This window comes from Agelaius tricolor, unplaced genomic scaffold (assembly GCF_023055355.1).
Source record: "Agelaius tricolor isolate 1412-34295 unplaced genomic scaffold, bAgeTri1.0.p SCAF_7, whole genome shotgun sequence".
Taxonomy (NCBI): domain Eukaryota; kingdom Metazoa; phylum Chordata; class Aves; order Passeriformes; family Icteridae; genus Agelaius; species Agelaius tricolor.
The window spans coordinates 33,739,693-33,760,469 of NW_027269267.1; the positions used below are offsets into that span (position 1 = coordinate 33,739,693).

The 20,777-nt window shown below is 36.2% G+C and overlaps 1 protein-coding gene across 3 annotated transcripts in view; it reads left to right on the forward strand.

Moving 5' to 3' along the window:
* FGF14 (fibroblast growth factor 14) overlaps positions 1 to 20,777 on the forward strand; it is a 379,715-nt gene that overhangs the window by 206,402 nt on the left and 152,536 nt on the right. Inside the window, exon 2 of one of the 3 annotated variants that reach the window (XM_071430893.1) lies at positions 14,054 to 14,093. The exons of the other annotated variants lie outside the window; for them this stretch is intronic. The gene's annotated coding sequence lies outside the window, so the exon portion shown is untranslated. The remainder of the gene's footprint in view (positions 1 to 14,053; positions 14,094 to 20,777) is intronic. 3 annotated transcript variants of the gene reach the window in all.

The window sequence follows — 20,777 nt, forward strand, 5'->3', positions numbered from 1 at the left end:
TGCAAGTTTGAATTACTGTAATTTTTCTTCATTCAGGATCATATACATTTAAATGAAGTGTATAACTGCATAATATTTCAATTACATGACCAAAAACAGGGTCAGAAGTGTTTTTAACAACCTTTTTATAGTTTTCCTAAAAATGCTCAATCATTTCTGTTTAATAACATGTACTGAGGTTGTTCCAAAGTTTTATTAAATAAAATTAATCCCCTTAAATACATAAATTTTTGTTCCAGTATTAAAGTAGATATTTCTTTTCTATTCCTTGTGATCTCGTACTGTATATGTAGCAAGACAAAATTCAGAGGCAGTAAATTCCATAGATCAGTGCAGACAAAGGTATGCATGTTTACATACATAAATTTGGCTTGTGACATGGTTTGTGTTTTTCCAGCATCATGATATGCAAGTCTCCTGTTCCTTGCACATGGTCTTCTCCCTGTTTCCTGAGCAGAGGCACTGGGCGAGGGGGAGTATGGAGCTGGGTGGATGCAGTCAAATAGGAGGCTGGAGAGAGCACAGAACAGCCCCCGTGCTTTGCACAGCCCATCATAATTTCTGTTCTCTGGAATTTATCATTGGCACTTCCCTGGCCAGATAAGAGTGATTTATTCCAAACCCTTTTATCAACGGGGCATTTATTTTAGCGTTTCCAAGTTGATCGGATATCAGAAGCCATATCTCTACTTATCAGGGACAAAAGCATCAGTTAATGTGAAAATGTAAGCACCATGCTGGCAGTGCTGAATTTATAATATTGCTTACAGTGCTTTTCTGAATGATGTTACAAAAGCCCACATGAATGGTGTATAAAAGATGCTGTTGCTGTGGAAGACAAACAGTGATTTACTGCTGTGTGCAGTGGTGCCTTCACTCGTTGTGGGGAATAGCTGCGTCTTGTGCTTTTCTGAAATGCCGGAATGCATTTGAAATGTCTCAGACTTTAATGTGAAGGATAATAATAATAATATTGAGTCACAGAACTGAAGGTGGGGGACCTTAGAAATATAGAAAAAATTGCACAGGGGAATTTCTGATATTACCTAGGCATTGAGACTTCTGTTTAAATTCAGTACGTGTCGCTTTCTCCAGAAACATTGCAGCTAATAAGTGTTTCTGAACAGATGGGTGCAATAAATAATGGTTGCAGTTTCAGAGAACCTGTTATACTTACCAAAGGTATTCTCTTGAAAACTTTATTTACCGAGTATAATTAACTTCCTGCCTTTTCAGGTTCCTGCTGAATAGAAGTAACTAAAACAAAAAGCTTTGTTATTATTATCTTCCTGCACTTTCTTCCCTCTCATTCACCTTAAAAAGTTACCAAAATTTTCACCTTTTTATGTGTCCTACATTATTTGCAAAATTTTGCTATTTTGACTTTCCTCAAATCTGAAGATCATTTTGTTTGGTCATAATTGTCAGGAATTTAAGAATACAAAGATTAAAAAACTTGTGTAGAGTTTCACCCTCTTAATACTGCAGGCAGAACAGCTATCCATTTTTAATTTTTTCCATGTCAGATAGTGATATTTTTTCTTCTTTTCCATTATACTTCTGAGTAAGGTGTTCCCAAATATCACTAGTCTGATATTTAAAAGGGTTTTTTTCTCCACTATTCAATTGCTGCTCCATAACTTGCATTCATATATTCTTCAGCCAATTCTGTTGTAATTTTATCCTGAAGGAATGTTTAAAATTTCAAATACTTTTGAAGAGTCAAATTTTCCACAAAGTCAAATCCTTGTTTACTGGAAGAGTTAATAAAGTCTCAATTAATTTTAATTTAAAAATAAAGCCTCAAATTAATTTTTTATTTTGTATTCAATACAAATGTTCAGGGTTCTCACCTTTAGGGTCCAGTTCATGGTACAACACAGAGTTGCAGCCCAAAACAAAGAGCATATCTGCTCTCTCTGCAATGCTATCTAACTCAAATTTTTGCTTGAACATGAATGTCCTTTGTGAAGTGTTTTGGTGGACCAAAGCTGTCAAGTCAGTGCTGCTATTTTGACTGAGCTTGCTGGGCATCTTCAGATTTGCCTTCCCAGTTCTGGTTTCTAGGAGAAATTTAGAGACTGAAAAAATCCACATCTGTGGGAGGGGAGAAAGGAGAATAAGAAATAAGTTGGTGAGCTTAAACAGGAAAATGGAAAAGCTGTAAAAGGATGGAAGGATGAAAGAGAAGTGTTTATGAAGACAGCAAGGATTACAACAGTCATACCCACTCCCCACATCACAAAGAATCTAGTGAAAACTGAATAGAAAGTTTTATTATGTCATTTATCTGGTACCATTTGTTGTGATCAACAAATACTTGTTAACAAAGATGCTACTCCTGCATGTCTATTAACTCTTCATCACTGCAGAGGGGAACAGTCTTGATAGTGATGTGCTGTGTCCAAGACCCCAGATTTAGCTGATGCTGATGGGTCTGATTTCTGTTGTCTTAGTGCCTCTTGCTGCTTTTTTACCTGATCCTAAGTACCATCAGGGCAAATTGCAGGGAGAGCAAAGCCTTCTGATAAATCCTGGTCCATCAAGAGGATGAAGGAGATGTGGACAAAAAATTACTGGAGCTCTGGAGGATGAAGGTGAACTCAGATATTTTTTCCTGTGGAAGTGGCTTTTAGACTGATATCCCCAGCTGCAAGGCAGTTGATTCATACTGGATTTTGGAGGCAAGGCTTTTAGGGAATTTACAGGGATGCAAAGTTTTACCTGATTAATAGTGTTTAATCATTTTATATTTTGGAAGGCGCTCAGGAGTACTGCTTGTTGTGGCTTCTGTACAGAAATATATGTGACTGGTTGAACTCTTACCTCCTCATAATTTCAGACATGACACCTGTGTATTTTATCTCAAATTATTTTGGATGATGAACACTTAATGTGCATTTTAGAATTTGACCAAATTGTATGTCTTTATAGCATATAAAGTAAATGTTCTTATGAGAAGGAAATTTCTAATTTCTTCTATTTTCTCCTCATTGCTATTTTTCATGTGAGTAAGGGTAGCATAATTGTAGACATGTTTTGTTTCGATTACATGGTTTGACTAGAATGAATAGTTAAATATTTTTGTTCCCTTTCTTCTGATAATAGTAAATTTATAACACCTGGGCAACTTTCACTCTGTAGTAAATTGATTGCTTTATAGTAAAATTACATAGTCTTTTTTAGCTTTATAAATACCTTGTAATTTCGCTCTTCATAGAAAGAATAATTATTTAAACCTCAATCATTGGGAAGAATTTTACAAATAATACAATCTCTTGGGTTTTTTTAAATTGGGATTTTGAGGAAGTGGGATTGAGAGGTGCTCTAAATGAAAATATAAAGAGTTATCACTTCCAGTCTTCATTTGGATAGATTTTCTTAGAATATCCTGCTAGGATGAATTTGAACCCAAGTGAGAAAAAGAGAAGTTATGAAAATTGAAGGTGAATGCACAGAAGAAAGTATTTTGTAAATGCTCCTTGGCATTGAGCTGTAAACCATGCTTAGCATAGTGAGAAACGTGGCCAATAATCAAATTCTTCAAATACAGCAAGTTCTCCCAAGTACTAATAACAAAAACAAAGACACACCAAAAACACAAACAAAAAACCCCCCAAAAATACAAACAAAACAAACAAACAAAAAAATTGTCTTCCAGGCTGCTGAAGTTCTACTTCAGAAATCCCATATAAGAGGCATTATGAGGCTGGAAAAGTTGTATTCACATGCTTCAAGTGACTTAACATGTGGTAGTTTCACAGTGGGCTGAGTTTGTCCCATGTGAGGACACTATGTCCTGAAGGTTTGGTGTTCTTGCACATAGAGTCTCCTTGAAGTGTGGCAGCATCATCCCTCTATGTCAATAACAGCTGATTTCCTCTTGTCTCAGTTCAGGAACAGCGTATTTGTCATTCTTCCTGCTGCCAGCTAAGAAGGACATTTTCCCTGGGAAGAGAAGAATCTTATAGCTTTTATCTTCTTTTCCTCTTTTTATTTTTTTTTTTAATAAAACTCTTTAATATATTCAAAGAATTTCCTAGTAGCATGAGAAAACTTCAGTAAGATTTGGAAAGCTTATTTTCATGTAGAAGTTAGTGAAAATTTTTTAACTGGGTAGAATTGGGAAGCTTTCTGTTCCCCAGAGCCAAAGATATTAGAGAATAATTTAACTATATTTTACACTGCATTTTTAAAATTGCTGAAATAAAGAGAGTGTGCTGAAACTGTGGCTTGTTGTGCAAGATATTGATTAAGATGCAATACTGTTGGTAAAAAACCCCAGTTCATTTATTGACCTAAATTTGATGTCGAATATGATGATTAAAACCCTAAAATTTAGATGCAATTCTTTCATAATTTTCTGGTGTTTATCCTCTTGATTTTCCTAATAATTAGGGGTTAACTGTGATGATACATAGTGAGTATCCATGCAGGATTTTTAATTTGAACCTTCAGCCTACTGTATCCTACTATAACTCCTTGCATATGGGTAAGTACAGAAGAGGTTCCTTTTGCATCAGCAGGGAGTGGTGGTGGTGAGATTTAGCATTTAAGATGTTAGCTAAAGTTCTCAGCTGTACTTCAGTGTCAATATTACTTTTCCCTTAAGTGTTGGATTTAGTTTGTCTTCACACTACAAAGACAAGTTCCTAGTTCTAATGGATGTGTGTGTGATTGATTGGCTACAACCCAATTGTTCGGATTGAAGTAAGTGTCCATCTGTATTTATTTACAAAATTTTTATATTTATTTGTGTTTTTAATCACCTTTAAAATGGAAGAATTTTGATTTACGATTTTTTAGCTACAGTATTCCAGACTGAGGTGTTGATGTCATTAAATTAGATATTTTACTTTTTTGGATGGTATGATTTCTTTTTTTCCAGGTTACGTTACATCTTTTGAGATGAAAATGGCAAAACAGAACAAGTGCTGTTGTTTTCTAAACCCTCTAAGATTCTCAGAGGTTTCTTTAAATTGAAGACTCAACAACTCATCCTGGGAAGTGCTAAGAGCCCTACAGATATTGCAGGGAACCCTTCAATTTCCAACTCTTTCAATTTGCTGGCTCGTTCAGCATATCCTCTTCCTTGCAGTACCCAGTGCTGCTTCCCTTGAACTGCTTTGTTCAGGGATTAATTTTCCTCTCTGGTGATTGCATAATGCTGGATTAAATGCAGCTCTGAGTCCTTGCCACAGTCAGAATATTCCATAATGATCTTGGGATAACATCAGAAATTTGAACATTTGAGCAGATTTTTTCCCTGTCCAATTGAATATCAGTCTGCTGCAGAAATTTGGAGAAGACTGGACAGTTTGACCTAGGATCTCCCTGACTGTCAACTGTTGCAGAGATCAAGAATGGAGATTACTGTCATCCTTAAAAATGTCTGTCCTATGTTCCTCTGAGGAACCTCCACAGGTGGATTGGTGGGAGACACTGCTGGCTTCAGACACTTGTGATGTGACAGATCCCATTTCCTACACTACTGCACATCACCTGGCTCTTTGTTCATGTTCCCTGCTCTATAAACAATGCTCATGTGTGAGAAGTAAGAGGGAAAGCACACACTGCACACGCACAGGTGTGCTGAACTCTGCCATTCCCGGGTATTTACAGATGTTATTCATTGCTTAATGATGTGCAGCTTGGCAGGAGCAGTGCTACAGGTCAGGGAGGCTCTGACATATACCTTGGGGCTCATTTGTGAGAATATGGATAGCCTTTCTTAGGGCAGTTTTGCTGCAGAAAATTTATCATGTGTATGATTAACATGTTGACTGATACGAAGTGAAATTCGGTCATGTTTGCCTAATTTGCTGCAAAATTTTGAAATTCTTTGAGGTGGAAATCCATTCAAAACTTTTTATGTGAAATATTCAGTAGTGGGATATGAAGCCAGATCAAATTATACTCTTTTGAAGGATATCTGGTAAGGAAATTAAAATCTTCCATCAGACCAGGGTAATAAAGTATTTAACCCACATGATTCTTTTGTTTTACATGTTAGGAGCTTTAATGCTTTATTCACTTGGTAAATATACTTTCTATTTCAGAAGCTCTGAGTACATTTAGGTAAGCAGATTCTTGCTTTGCATCTTAATCTGATTAAGTTTTATACTGTCCTTCCTTATTATTTCACAAAGTTAAGAGTGTGTGTAGCAGGCTTTATAATTGTTCCACTTGTCATGTTTGCAGAGCTGGACATCATGCTGGAAATATTTTTCAGGTCCAAATTAATTACAGTTACATTAAGGTGATTTACTTTTGGTGTCAATGGAAGAAGATTAGTTTTTCTAAACTAGGTTTATCTTTTTCTAAAACACTGGCAAAATACTTCAATCTTATATAGCTATCAAAATAAGGCATCAGCTTTTTTGGAATATGCTAAATATGTCCGTTGCTATGCATTTTGGAAAATCTTTTTTCGGTACCTGAGTGGAAGCTGGGCAATTACAAAAATTATCCACAAAGAATTTCTTAATGGCTTTTTTTTTCAGACTATCATGTCGAGGAGATAGGTCAGTATTCATTTATTCACTTACTGGAGAACTATAACAGGACCAAGTGAATGTGCACAAATCTAGTCTTTAATTGTTAGTCTATGTGGCAAGTTACAACAACTTACAAAGTGTGAGTAATACTTAGTGTGAAAAGGGGCTTTAAAATGTACAAAAGGCACATAAATACTTAATTTTCCATGGAGTTTAGAGTTTCTTTCTTTCCTTTTGAGCTCATTCTTGAGGGTTTTTTTAGTAGAAGAACAAGGAATGAAAATAAAATAGATTAGGAAACAAACCAGACATTTGTCTTGAGGGTTTTTTTAGTAGAAGAACAAGGAATGAAAATAAAATAGATTAGGAAACAAACCAGACATTTGTCATTGTGCACAATGTGTTGGACACATAAAAATAATTGCTGATGCAGGTTAGGTACCACTCAACAGCTGTCTGATCTGCAGACTGGACAAAATGTCAGCTCTGGATTCAAGCTGTTACAGACCAACATAATGTGTTCTTATTGCTTCAGCACATAATATACTTTAAAGACAAAGTAAGCTAGCAATGTACTGAGGGGACATAATCAACATTTCTACAACTGATATTGGTCAACTTGGCTCATATTCTAGTGCTTGGGAAGGGTTACAAGTTAAAAAACAGCCCAGTTCTTACATGTTAGAGTGAATTATCAAAGCATACAGAAAGACCTCAGTATTCAAATGCAGTTCTACAACCTTCAGCATTTAATTGTGTGTCTAAACACATAAATGTATTTTTATAGGTTCTAAAGCTATTTTTGGCGGTCAATGTGCTAGTGAGATCTACAGGAAACTGAGATTTTTAGAAAGATGTTGAGGTGTAATTTATTTCTCTGCTCTCTACTTACTGTGTGGATGTTTCTTTCATGTATTTCTTCTTTTTGAGACTAATTATAGTTTCTTAAAATCTATTTTCAGCTCTTTTAAATGTCTGCTTCCCTCATCTGCTAATTGTCTTCTATTTTAGTTTCTTCTGATGTTAGTCTCCCCCTGACACACACACACACACACACACACACACACACTATTCTGTTATTCTGTTGTCTCCAATTCTTTTCTCTCCTCCAAATGTAAGTCCTCACTCTGCTCATATGGGAGTTCAGCTTGCGTAGCTTGGAATAAGACTTTCTCCTCCAGGTTGGGTATCTTGTCAATTACATTGCTGACTTTCATGTAAAACCAACATGTACAAACATTTATCTTCTCATCACATGTTCCTGCTTTTCTGTTTTATAGCAGCCTTTGCATCTTTTCTCTAGAAGATTTTCTCTTATCTTTCATGATGACCATTGTATATTGTTCACAGAAATTTGGGGGTGGTATTATAATTATTTTATCAGATTCACATTTAGATTGCTGCTTTACATTGGAAAGCTAATCATTTATTGCATATTCTCAAACACACAAAAAAGTATGTTTCTATTGCCAGAAAGTCAAAATATCACAAGTGTTTCTATCTTGATGTGGAATCAAAAACTCAAGTAATCTTTCCAAATAAATGATGGACAAAGAGCCACAGCTGAACAACTTTGCACAAAGATTGTATAGTTAGACATGTTACAAAACAATATAAAAATTGTATAGTTGGACATGTTACTTGTACTGTAGTAGTACCACAAAGGCCTAGTCCCAGGTCAGAAATGCACTGTGTGCTGCAGAACCAAGCAAAGTGGGCTGCCATGCTCTAACTTCCATACAACTGGGGAATGACATCCTTCCTTGAAGCAGCATCTCTCTTAAATAGATCAGTGCAGGAAATATAATGGAGCTTAGTTGCAATATGGTGTTATTCTAGTATTTACTGTATGAGCCTAGTAGAGCAATTTTTATTTCTTTCCTAAGTTTCTGGTTTTCCTTCGGTTCCCATGACCATGTCCCATAAGATCTGCATTTAACTGCAGTGCTTACATCCTAGAAGTTCATGCTATCTTTTCTTCCAATCTTGTATGTAATTTTCTTCATGTAAAAATAGCTTTTTTAACAAAAAAACATGGTATTATGAAACCCTAATTGTTTATGAAGCAAACTTGGGAGAGCAAAAGGTGCTCATTTATAAATGAAATTAACTCATTTAATTATATGGTTGCATTTTTACAGCTGGTATTTGCTTGACACATCGCCTGTCCACAGTGCAGTGAGTGATTAACTGTGGTGACTAGACAATAATTATTATTTATATTGCAATTTTTGAGCTGTTATGTGCACACAGGGTAACTTTGGTTGTTCTATGGGGGCTGTTGAGCCAGAGGAGGTTAGTTACCTTTCAAAAAAAAAAAAAAAAAAAAAGAAATGTCTGCAGTTCATTGTAAGCTCCAATATGTGCATTTATAGTGAGCTAATGAGTATACAAGCCTAACTGGCCTGTACACTAAATCCCATTCTAGAATCTATCAACCCTTATTTTCACTGTAAAGATAACAAAAAATGAAAAGACTCTGGAGAAACACAGTATGTGGTCTCATGAAACCCATTTAAAATGTGTCTGAAAAATGTCTGGTCTATTTGATAGAAATATACATTTAGTAGATTTATATTTTTAGATTTATATTTTTTTTACTTTCTGAGTAACATTCTTATAGGAATGAAGGCCTGAAAAACAAACTCCATATTCTCATCTAGTATGTATTTTCTCCCTTTTTTTCCTTCCTTTCTTACAGAAGGAAAAATATCTAAGATGTCTTTCCAACATCTAAAATGCTGCTATTGTGTGGTGATTGAACTCTATGCTCATCTTCCAGAGATAGGTGAACCTTAACCAAAGAAATTTTCTGTCCTATTTTTCACACTTTATCCTAATTTAATTTTCATATGTTGCTTCTTACTTTGGCCCACAAAATAACTTTCCTCACAACAAGCATGATAGCTCCACCAATTTGAAATGAGGAAACAAAGAAAATTGAATAGTGGGAGGTGGAAACAATTCAGTTGCACTCTATACTAGCCCACTGGCTCTCTTAACACTTGGGCTTTGAGCTGAAGGCTTTGGCTTTCAAAAAACAACATGGTGCTCAGGCATGAGGTGTATCTCTTCTTGTACATGCCTCAAAGGTACCTGAGGGAGAAAAACATATTCAAACTTTTGTCAACATTATTTGCTCATGTGTCACAGGTTGCCTGTCTCTTGCAGTAGTGTGGAAATCACTTTGTTCTATCTGTGAGCACTGCATGTTGCCACAGAAATATCCAATATCACTGACATCCTGGCAGAGTGGTCAGTTAGTAGGAGCTGTCTCATTTCCTCATTCTACTCCTTAGTGTTCATTGATTAGTTTTTTTGGTAATTTTTTCCTTTTTGTTTTCTACTTTTAAAAATCTTTCCTACTCCTTTCCCAAACAGACTATCAAGGAAAACAGAAGTTCCAGTATTTGAATGCTATTTTCAGATGTATGTCTTCTGGTAATGCTCATGCTAAAATTCAGGCTGCAGATATACCTGAGCACAGCATCTTTTCAGATTTTGTAAGAAATTTCAATTTTTGCTTTTTCTTTTTTTTTTCTTTTTTTTTTTTCCATGAAATGATCTGTCAGCAGCCTTTTTTTTTTTTTTTTTTTGTCCTTTTATGATCCTTGGGTCTTTTCCTTTGTATTTCTTCCTCCTCCAAGTATTCTGACAGCTGAGGTGTTCTTTACAATCAGTATAAGTGTCCTTCATCTTCTGTGCCCAAAAGGTGGTCTTTTTGTAACTGTTCTTATTATTTAGTCATTCTCTTTTTAAAATAGGCATTCACTTCAAACTCTTTATTCTGTGCACATTCACCACTTGCTAAACAGAGCGTGTCCCACCTAGAAAAGACTGTCCCTCCTACAGAAATAGATTCCTTGCTTTTTGTGTCTGTACTCCCTGCTTCTGATCCAGCATTGTGGCTGGTGCTATGCGGACCAGTGGGACCTGTTCTTCAAATAATTAGATTTACACAGATAAAAATAACTTTACCAAAAAACCCAATTGCTTTGCAGATTGGTAGGGGAACTTACAAATGGGATAGTTTTCTTCTGAGGGAAAAAAAATAATCTTTGCATGGATTTCTAGATGAATTTTCAAAACTCTTTAGGTTATGATATTTAGTACCAAAAAATAGCCAATTCAGACTTTGAGTACAGTTTTTCAGCAGGTATTTCCAATGTTATATCTTTTGTATGAGGAAATCACTGCAATGAAACTTCTGCAACTTCAGCAAGGCTGCTTAAGATCAAGCATTTTTTCTGAAGGAGAAAGAAGAAATTATGTATTATATATTATTAATATATATTCTATATATTAATATATATTATTATATTAAATATGTATTTTATATATATTATACACAAGAAATTATGTATTTCATGTTAGTTAAAATATGTTTAATTGAAATCAATGTTTTGATGATTTTCGCTAAAGTACAAATTTGGCACTGTAGGAATTGCTTAAATATTTTTTGGCAAACTTTTCATTCCAAAGGGTCTTCCCAATACCACAAGTGAACATCTCTAAATGTGCTCTCTGTCGTCATGGCCATTAACATCTTTCTGGTGAGAAAATCATATGTGTTATTTGGAATGAGGATGACTAAGTGCAGAGTTTACGGGCCTAAGAGCATTATGCTCATATTACCAGCTCTGTGCTGTGAGATTTGGGCCTCCTTGGGTACTCTGGGCAGGCTTTACTCCAATTAATCTGAACAGGCAGCGTGTGTCTGACAGCAAACTGCATATAAAGATGATGCAGTCTGACTGCTGGGTCTACGAAGATTATTGCTGCTGAATAAAAAGTGTTTGAAGGAGCAAAGCTTTAACTCCCAAGGGAAATCCAAGCCTGCTGTCTTCTGTCTTCAGTGGCTGATGTGTATAAGCTGGACTTGACTGGAACTCCAGAAGCCTGTAGGGTCAAAACAGCTTCCACAGACATAAAGTCAGAAGTGCAACCCCATGCTTTGGGTTTCATTCCAACTCCTTATTTGAATTTCTGCCTTTCTTCTCTGGAAAAAAAATTCTGTAGCAGGTAGCAGGGCAGAAGTGTTGTGTTCTCTGGATCTGCATAGCAATCTATATAATCATAGAATCACAGAGTAATAGAATAGTTTGAGTTGGAAGGGAGCTTAAAGATTCTTTAGTTCCAACACCCCTGCCACAGGCAGAAACACCTTCTGCTAGACCAGGTTAACTCAAAGCCTCATCCAGCTTGCCTTGAACACTGCCTGGAATGGGGCATCTACAAATTCTCTGGGCAGCTCATCCCAGCACCTCACCACTCTCACAGTGAAAAATTTCTTCCTAACATGAAATTTAAACCTGCTGGTTTTCAGTTTAAAGGTATTTCCTTTGTTTGCCTGCCCTTGTGAAAAGATCATTTGAGCATGGTTGATGGTTCAGGTAAAGCAGACATGAGTGGCAGATTTGGGCAGCCAGAAATTGCTGGGTATTGCAGTGGCTGTATCATTTGCCTGCTACTTGGAGCATCTATAGGGCCCAGTTTGCCTTGTATTCCCTAACCCAGTGGATCATCTGGTAGTGCTGCATTCTTTTGTTCTCTTGTGACCTGTAGCTCTTCAGTTTTCTTGACTGTCATCAACAAGTATCTTCTCTTTGCTACATGGAAATAGAAGTTTACAGATTATTTTGTAGCTACCATAAGGCAAATATGTAATTTATTTTGCTTTATAGTTTAATTCCTCTTTTTTCCAAGAATGACAGTACATTTCTGTTTTCTCACAGTTTCTCTGATTCTAAGTTAATTATTTTTTTTAGATTGGGTTATTTATCTTCAGCCAGCCTCAAGGTTTTCTTCTGTTGGGTTTACTATTGAGAAGAACCAGCTTATGTTGTCTTCTCTTGGATTTTGCTTCTTCCATCATACGGCTGTTCCCTCTTGCTCTGTCTACTCCATGTGACTCCATGTGACTTAATTATATTGTTCTAAAGGAGATTTCATAAGGAGCTGAGGAATTTTAATTTTTTATGTTGAAACCTTTGCATCTTGCGTAGGTAAAATTTTTATAAAGGTCATTTAAGAAAAAGATCAGTCTCTAAAGTTTGCAAGCTTCCCAGTACTGTAACATTTCAAAGTGTACAGCTTAACTATATTCCAGTTTCTGTAGCTTAGTGAACAAACTGTTACTGCTATGGGAAGTGATATAGAAGAATGGTTTCTGATTTTCTTGAAACCAGGTAATTTATGATCCAGAACTAGCAGTTAGAAGATGCATTTATTTAACATGTCAGGAAACTTCCTTTCTAATGCTTGTCCTGTTGTAATATTTGACCAGCGATTGCATGAATATCTAATCTGCCCTCTCCTCCTCTCTTGGCTTTGTTGCCTACTTAAATGCGTATAAAAGCAGTGCCATAACCTGCTGCAGAAATGAATGTATTTCAAAATATATTCTTTCAATCTCCTTGAACGTACCTACAATTCTGGTAATAATTACATCCTATTTGTCTTATAGTTGCAGCATTAGTTTCTCTTTACATTTTTAAGCATTGACACTGTTTTACATCTGTTGAGATCTCTTATTTTAGGACCGTTTTGTTATCGAGTAATCTCTGATTGGGTGTTAATTCCTCCTTCCAGTAAGATCATCAAAAAGCTCTTTTTAATGCTCAAGAAATTTCTGTGCCTGCTGTATTCAAGATGCAGCCTTGGCAGTAAGCAAGGATATTCCTTATTTCAAAATATGGATATTCCAAGTGTTCAACATAAAAAAGTTTCTTTGAGCCCTATAATTTCCTTCTACACAAACAGTCACTGGAGTCAGAATTCATTATTTTCTGAACTAACTACTTCCAGATGAGCTGTATGTGTTTTTCTCCTTAAGTTTTCAGCATTACACATTAACTGCTTTACCTCTTGGTCACTTAAGAGCCATCAGATGTCCTTGCATCACCCCTGACCTAGATCACACTCATTTGAAGAAGAGGTCTGTTTCATTCCATGAGAAAGAAAGCTTTTAGTAATGCTAGAAATAAGCAGTGCTATGCAGATACTCAATTGGGTACAGAAAATCTTTGGTATGTACCTGCTCATAAGTAGCCCACTGGAAGCATTTCAATCTTCGAGACCAAGGACTGAAGTAGCAGTATTTGTTATATGCAAAGCTGAGATTCAATCATTTGATCAAGACTTGGTGCTTAAGACATAATTTGATTGAAGAATTCTTCAGGCTGGCAATTTAGACAATCCTGTCTCCCAGTTTCATTTCTTACCACTTCTGCTTGTTGTATGGAATCTTGTTTTATAGGATGGGAGGAGACAGAAATTACAAAGGTCTAAATTACATACTAGTAATTGTCTTTGTCATAGTCTTATTTTCTGCCATCCTATCTTCCTCCCTCTTTCCCCTTTTTTATATTATGCTTTTTCCATAATAGAATATTTCCTTATTCTATTTTTTTCTTTTTTTTTTTTTTTTTTATGGACTGCAAAGGGGAGAAAGGGTGGAAGTTTTCTGTATGTAATACCCCTGTGATTGACAGTCTTTTTGCCTCCTGCTTCCTAGTAGGTAGATAACACTTGCTGTATGGGATCTTGTTTTGTAGGGTGGAAGAAGAGGGAGGACTACAACAAACACAAATAGTGGTATGTAATTTTCCCTTTCTCCTTTGTCTCTCCCTACCTACCAGTCTTAGCAGAATTTTCTCAATCACATGATGATACCTTGTACTGCTATTTGCTGCTTTTTCTAAAAACACATCTTCCCAGTTTTTGTTAGTTAAGTGCCTGCGGTGTTTTAAGAAAGAATGCCAATGAAATATTACGTACAACACAAAGGTAGTGAATCAGATTGTGCTTACTCTTGGACACAAATTGGCTGAACTTAAACTGACCAGGTTCTAAGTCTTCTAGTCATCCAGTATCTTCAAAAAGATTTAACAGGCTTGTACTTGGGGATTTTGGAGAAAACAGCTGTGATGGAGAAAGAGTAATCATCCTATTTAAACTAAGAGCAGCTACATGCACAGACTGTGCTATCTTTTTGAAAAAAAAGCTAATGCTATAGAGATGATAGAAAACTGCCTGTTTTTCTGGTTCAAGTTTCATCAAAATGTTGTAAACTTAAATTCTATTTGCAGAATCTTTGAATGACACATTGTGATGGTACTCAGCTAGGCATAGTACAGATTATCTAGAGGTAAACGAATCATTTTTGTTAAACAAGATTGCTAGTAGGCAGAAAAATTGTATTTTTTCTATTTCTACACTTTAAAAAGTACTGTGTTGTGTAGTGTTTGAACATTTCACTCAAAAATGCGGAAGGTATTAAAAAGTCATTGTCATTTGATGTAGGTTTTTATGAGATTTTTTCTGTCATAAAGTTCTAATTTCTTCCCTCTTGTTAAAAAGGTACAAGCTGCTTATCAGAGAGATACATAAAACATCAGAGCCGTAGCAAAAAAAAAATTATGGGGAAAATGCTTTCTTGAATTTAGTAATCAAAAGGAATAGAGAAAAGCAAATGATGTGTCAAAAACTTGTTTCAAGGAAGATACAATCTTCACTAGACCAATTTTTCTTTGCATTGTTCTGGATTGTTGGTTCACTATTGACTGAGAAGGAACATGCCTTCTCAGTGAATCATTCCTAGTTTCTATGACACCCCTAAGATCTGCACAGTACAGCTACAGCAAAAACAAGTCATATTTTCAAGGTCTGAATAGCTGTGATAATTAGGAAACAAGAGCTGCATTTGTATTCACCGTGATGGTAGGAAAGCTTTTCCATTTCAGTTGAAAACAAGAACAGAACACAGTAAATTCTCAACAGCATAGTGCACTTCTCTTGGTAACAGTACATAAGGGATCAGATCCTGTACATTAACTGATCTGCACAGATCGTGTGTCAAAAAACTAAATGGAAAAGGTAAAATAAATTTTATCTGTCTGATACTCAGTAAAACAGATTTTTTTTTTCTGTGAGAAAAACATGTTATAGTGGATTACTTTAATCCTCAGCATGTTATTGTTTATGGCCTGACCCAACGCCTGTGATCAAGATAATTCTTTTCTTTCTACTGTGAAAATAGAAATAAAGGGATTTTGTGTGATCTCTCTCTGCTTGGTCCATTTAAGAGGAATGTAGTGGGTTGACCCTGGATGGATACTGGGCACCCACCGAACCCTCTCAGTCACTCCCCTCCACAACTGGACAGGGGAGAGAAAGTATTATAAGAGATTCATGGGTTGAGTTTAGAACCGGGAGACATCATTCCCCAAATACCATCACAGGCAAAACAGACTTGGAGATAATAATTTAATTTATTACTAACAAAATCATAGCAGGATAATGAAAAGTAAGCAGTGGTGGGAGATGGGGAATGGGAGTTATGGTCAGTTCATCACACGTTGTTCCTGCCACTGCTCAGGGAGGGGAGTCCTTACCCTGCTCCAGCGTGGGACTCCTCCCACAAGAAGCCATTCTCCACAAACTTCTTCAACACAACTTCATCCCACAGCCAACAGTTCTCCATGAACTGCTCTAATGTGGATCACTCTTCCATAGGGTGCAGTCTTTCAGGAAAAGGCTGCCTCATCATGGGGCACAGAATCACAAGTCCTAGCAGGAAACTTGTTCCAACATGGGCTCCTCTCTCCATGGATCTGCAGGTCCCAGATGGGAGCCTGCTCCAGCATGGGCTTCTCATGAGTTCACAGCCTCGTCTCAGGCATCCACCTGCTACAGTGTGGGCTCCCCCACAGGCTGCAGGTGGATTTCTGCACTCCCATTGGCAACCATGGGCTGAAGGATCACAGCTGCCTCACCATGGTGTTCACCCTGGGCTGCAGGGGAATCTCAGCTCCAGCACCTGGAGCACCTCCTCCCTTTCCTTCTTCGCTGACCTTGGTGTTTGCAGGGCTGTTCCTCTCCTTCTCTCTTCTCAGAGAGCAATTACATATGCACAGTACTTTTTTCCCCTTCCCCCCTTAAATATTTTATCACTGAGGCATTACTATCATTCCTGATGGGCTCAGCCTTGGCCAGCAGTGGGTCCATCCTGGAGCCAGCTGGCATTGGCTCTGCTGGACGTGGGGAAAACTTCTGGCAGCTCCTTACAGAAGCCACCCCTGTGTTTCCCAGCTACTAAAACCTGGCCACACAAACCCAATGCAACGAAATTCAGACTTTCAGTGGAGAGATTCTTCCCAGACAAGTTGACATTGTCAACGTGGAGCAAAACTACTCCATCATGATGGAAAATGAATCCCCAAAGTATATGTCAATTAAATAATAACTGTATATTGTGGAAAAATATGAAATAAGATGAGAAAGAACTAATTAAGATCTAGAGGTTTTGTACCATTGGTATTTTGAAAAAAAAGTTAATTGCTTTTATTCTGAGGTTCATAACATTATCATTAATTTTCAGAATTACTTTATTGCCTAGACATGACACATATTGAATAGAGCTGTCTGTTTGATAGAAAATGCATGGGCTACTAAGATGTCAACAATAATGGCACTTTAAAAGTTTCAAAAGGATTAATAATTACTGTCAATTAAGTTCTGTTTGAGCTGGGTGCAGAAGGCTTGGGTTTCTTCCTTTTTTTTTTAATGGGATTGTGATTCATCTACGTAATTCAAAAAATCATCTGTCCATGCAGACTAAAATGTTGTTCATTTTAATTTCAAGAGTTTTTCTTGGCCTAGAGTGGAGGGGCCACCACCTCCAGGTTATACTGGTGTACATAATATCTTTATCTTGGCATGTGGATGAATGATATTGTAATGGGAACAGGTGTGGAGCAGTCATTCTTGTACTACTTGCAGTGAAGAGGAACAGTGGTACTTGGGGACTTGTAGAGAGTCCTTGGTAACTCTGCATCACCTAGAAATCTGTGCTAGCAGCAAAGACACCAGTATCCATTTTTTCTGATTTATAAATGAAAAATATATGTTGCAGCATGTCAGTCTTGTATTTGCTGTTTTCTGCATAAAAATTTTTGCAACAATGCTCCTAATGTGGTGAATTAGTTACATATTTTGCTAAGAATAAAAAACCCTTTTTAAGTAACGCGTTCCTATGGGCATAAATAAATACTTAGTAGCAGTTGTGTGGGTGTATTTTCTACCATTTGCTAGATTCTCATAATTTTTCCGTTATATGTAATGAAATAGAGCTCTTAAGAATACTGAAGGGTATGTTTTGAGACTGAATACTTATAGTATGAAGTTCATTTTGAAAAGAAATTCTAGTTCTTCAGTCATCTTGAATTTTTACAGTGTAAAGTAGAAAGATGTCATGGTTTGAATTGCATCAGTACCTGAAAACTGCTGTTCTGGTATAACAAATCAGATTAATAGGAGTCCTATGCTGATGTCTATTTAGCTGCTGATATATACTTTTGTCTGGTTTTCTTTCACCATAGCTTAAAATTTTCTTGCCTTATGCTAAATATATTATGTTTATTTTATAATTTGATTGTTACCTTTAAAATAATTTTTGGCCCTCTGCTTCAGACATTTTAGTTTAAAATTACTATAACAAGTTTGTAAATATGCCCATCCACTTTTTGCCTGCCTTTTTCAAGCTATTTATAATTCTCATTAGCAGTAGTAAGAGAAGAGATTTCTCTTATTAAACTCTGAGATGGGATTCTGGAGATACTGTGGAGAGAAAATTGTTAGTCATGGACTTGATGTCCAAACAAAATAGACATCAGCCAAAAAGAAGAAGCAGGCTTCTTATGCTACTACTTCCTAAGAAAAGAGAATTAGCAGAATATTAGTTTTCCTGAGTTTGAGGCAAGCCTGTAGTGCGTGGGGAAGCAAACTCAAACCATTTTATGATTCTCTCAATCTATGAAATTAACTCCAGTCTAATTCTGCTAATAAAAATAAAAATAATTTTTAAACATTTATATTCATGCTACTGCTTCCTTCATGTTCCAGCCCTGCTGTCTTTTGTGAAGCTGTGTCTGACCTGCCCACCAGTGCTGGAGATGACTGACAAACAGATTTATGATTCAGCTTAGCTTCCTTTATCCTCACTAAGGTACAGGGCTGCTTTTTCATGCTCAGTAGAGAGGGATTGGCCCTACCAGAAGCTGATCCTTCCTAACAATCTGAGCAGAGTTAGATGCTTGTCTTAACAGCATTCTTATGGCTCGAGTGTCGTAAATTATCATTTCACAAATCCATTCAAGAAATATGTAGCTCCAAGAGTTCTGCTGGTTTTGTTCATGTGACTTTTAGATAATTTCTTCTGCCTGTGTAAATATGTGTATTAAATTTTCTCCATAAAAAGAGACTAGAAGATGCAATTTTTCTCATTTCAACAGATCGCCTTTTTCCCAAAGAAAAGAACTATGCCCTTTATAATGATATATAACACAAAGAATTAATGGTCTTCAATATAAGTTAGATTTCTTTACCTTATAAAGAAGAAAATAAAAACTTTATTCTTTTGTCTAAGGAACTCCAAGCTATCATTCTCTTTTCTGGTTAGGAAAGTGGTAATGGTCTTCTTCTTAGACTATGACCTTTCTGAAGTTATCTTACATATGTTAACCTCCTTTAAAAAGTGAAACTATATATTTAATAGTGAATTTCCTTCTCAGTCTTTTAAAAAATAGCTCATCTCATGTTTAATAAATTGACAGTGTATTTCTTCAAAAATATTAAAAAAACCTTACCCAATAAATAGTCCACTGTAAAATAGGGGAAGCTTGCAGCAATGTAAAAACAACTAACCAACCAACCAACCAACCAATCAAAACCAAAACACAAATGAAAAACCCACCTAGATTTTGTAAAATTGCTGTTTGTGAGTTGTTTTGAGATACCAACCCTGAGAAATGTTGAATCATCAAAGATAACCATACATTTAGTAATTTCTCTAAGGTAACTTCCAGAGTTCTTACTGAGAAATATGAATAATTTAATACTGTGCAACATAGGACTCAATATTTTGGGTTTCTTTTTCAGATTCTTTCTCAAGTTCCCACATTAAATATTCTCAGTTTTAAACATAGGTGTTCTACAAAGCTTTCAAACTTTATGGAACAGGCCTAGAATTTAAAAGTCATTGCATCTTCTCCACTCTCCCTTTGTGACCATCAATACATTTCTTCCATCAAATTTCTGGCCAAGCTACGTGTTGCTGTCTCCTCTGTTTACAAATATCAGCCTCTCGTGTACTGTCGATTTTTTCTTTTTTTGCTGAAAACATTTACTTTCAGGGCCAAAAAACCATCGCTGAGGTAGAGATTTGTCTGTCATGGAAAGCAAATTTTTTTCATATGAAGGAGCCTATCTTTTATGTTCACTGCAGGGAGCAGAACAGAGCTCTCTGGTCTTATGCTCTGGACTTTGAAGGGAGAAATCAGCAGTGGCAGATGCTTGGATGAGTGATCTGGAAAAAAGACTTCATGTATACTCTTCACATATACCAAATAACCAGATTTGCAAAATAGAAGCATGACCAAAGAAGTTTGTTATGATAAATATTTGGTAGCACTTAGATTATTTCTAAGAGTGAAATAATACTGATTTTATACTTGTGATACAGTTGTATTGTTCTCTGGATTAGAGGAGAATTCAGAAAAGTTACTGAAATGTCAAAATGTAGACATAAGGGAGACCTATGTTTGAAAGAATTCTTGCTGCTATATTTGTCCAGACTGGATCATGGTCAGTATATACCCAGTTTTTGCTGTTCCTCTGAGTTCTTACCTTATTTATTTGGGTAAATAACTGTGATTACATTATTTCAATTTGACCCACAGAGTATGGAATGTTAAACATGCTTATTAAATGTATTGGAGTCAAATGATTTACCATGGAAACTGAGGGTTTCCCAGTCTTCATGCAATATTCTGGGATCACATCTTACCAATAATGGAGTTCATTTTGCTGTCTGCTTAGTATCAATGAATTTTAGTGAAGTAAAGGAGCTGAGATGGGGTATGTGGTCTTTAAAGCATGATTCAGCTTAGCTCCCTTCTTGAAAAAAAATTGAAGACTAAACATTCTCTATCAAAGGTAAAAGGACAACTGGTCAGCTTTGTAACTCAATCATTCTTCACACTGTTGCTTATCCCCCTCTTTAAGTTATCATATCACATGACTGAATTTACAGAAGTTCTGACTGGAACTCTGCAAAGTCAGTAAGAGCTGGGGCAGTCAGCTTTCTAAAAATAACTGGCCTGATTTTTATACTTTAGAGGAATTTTCACTCAAGCAAAAAAAATTGTCACTGCCAGATGGTGATGGAAACATTACTACAGCAAGTGAATGTTAACAAAGATGCACTCAGCAAAGCAAATT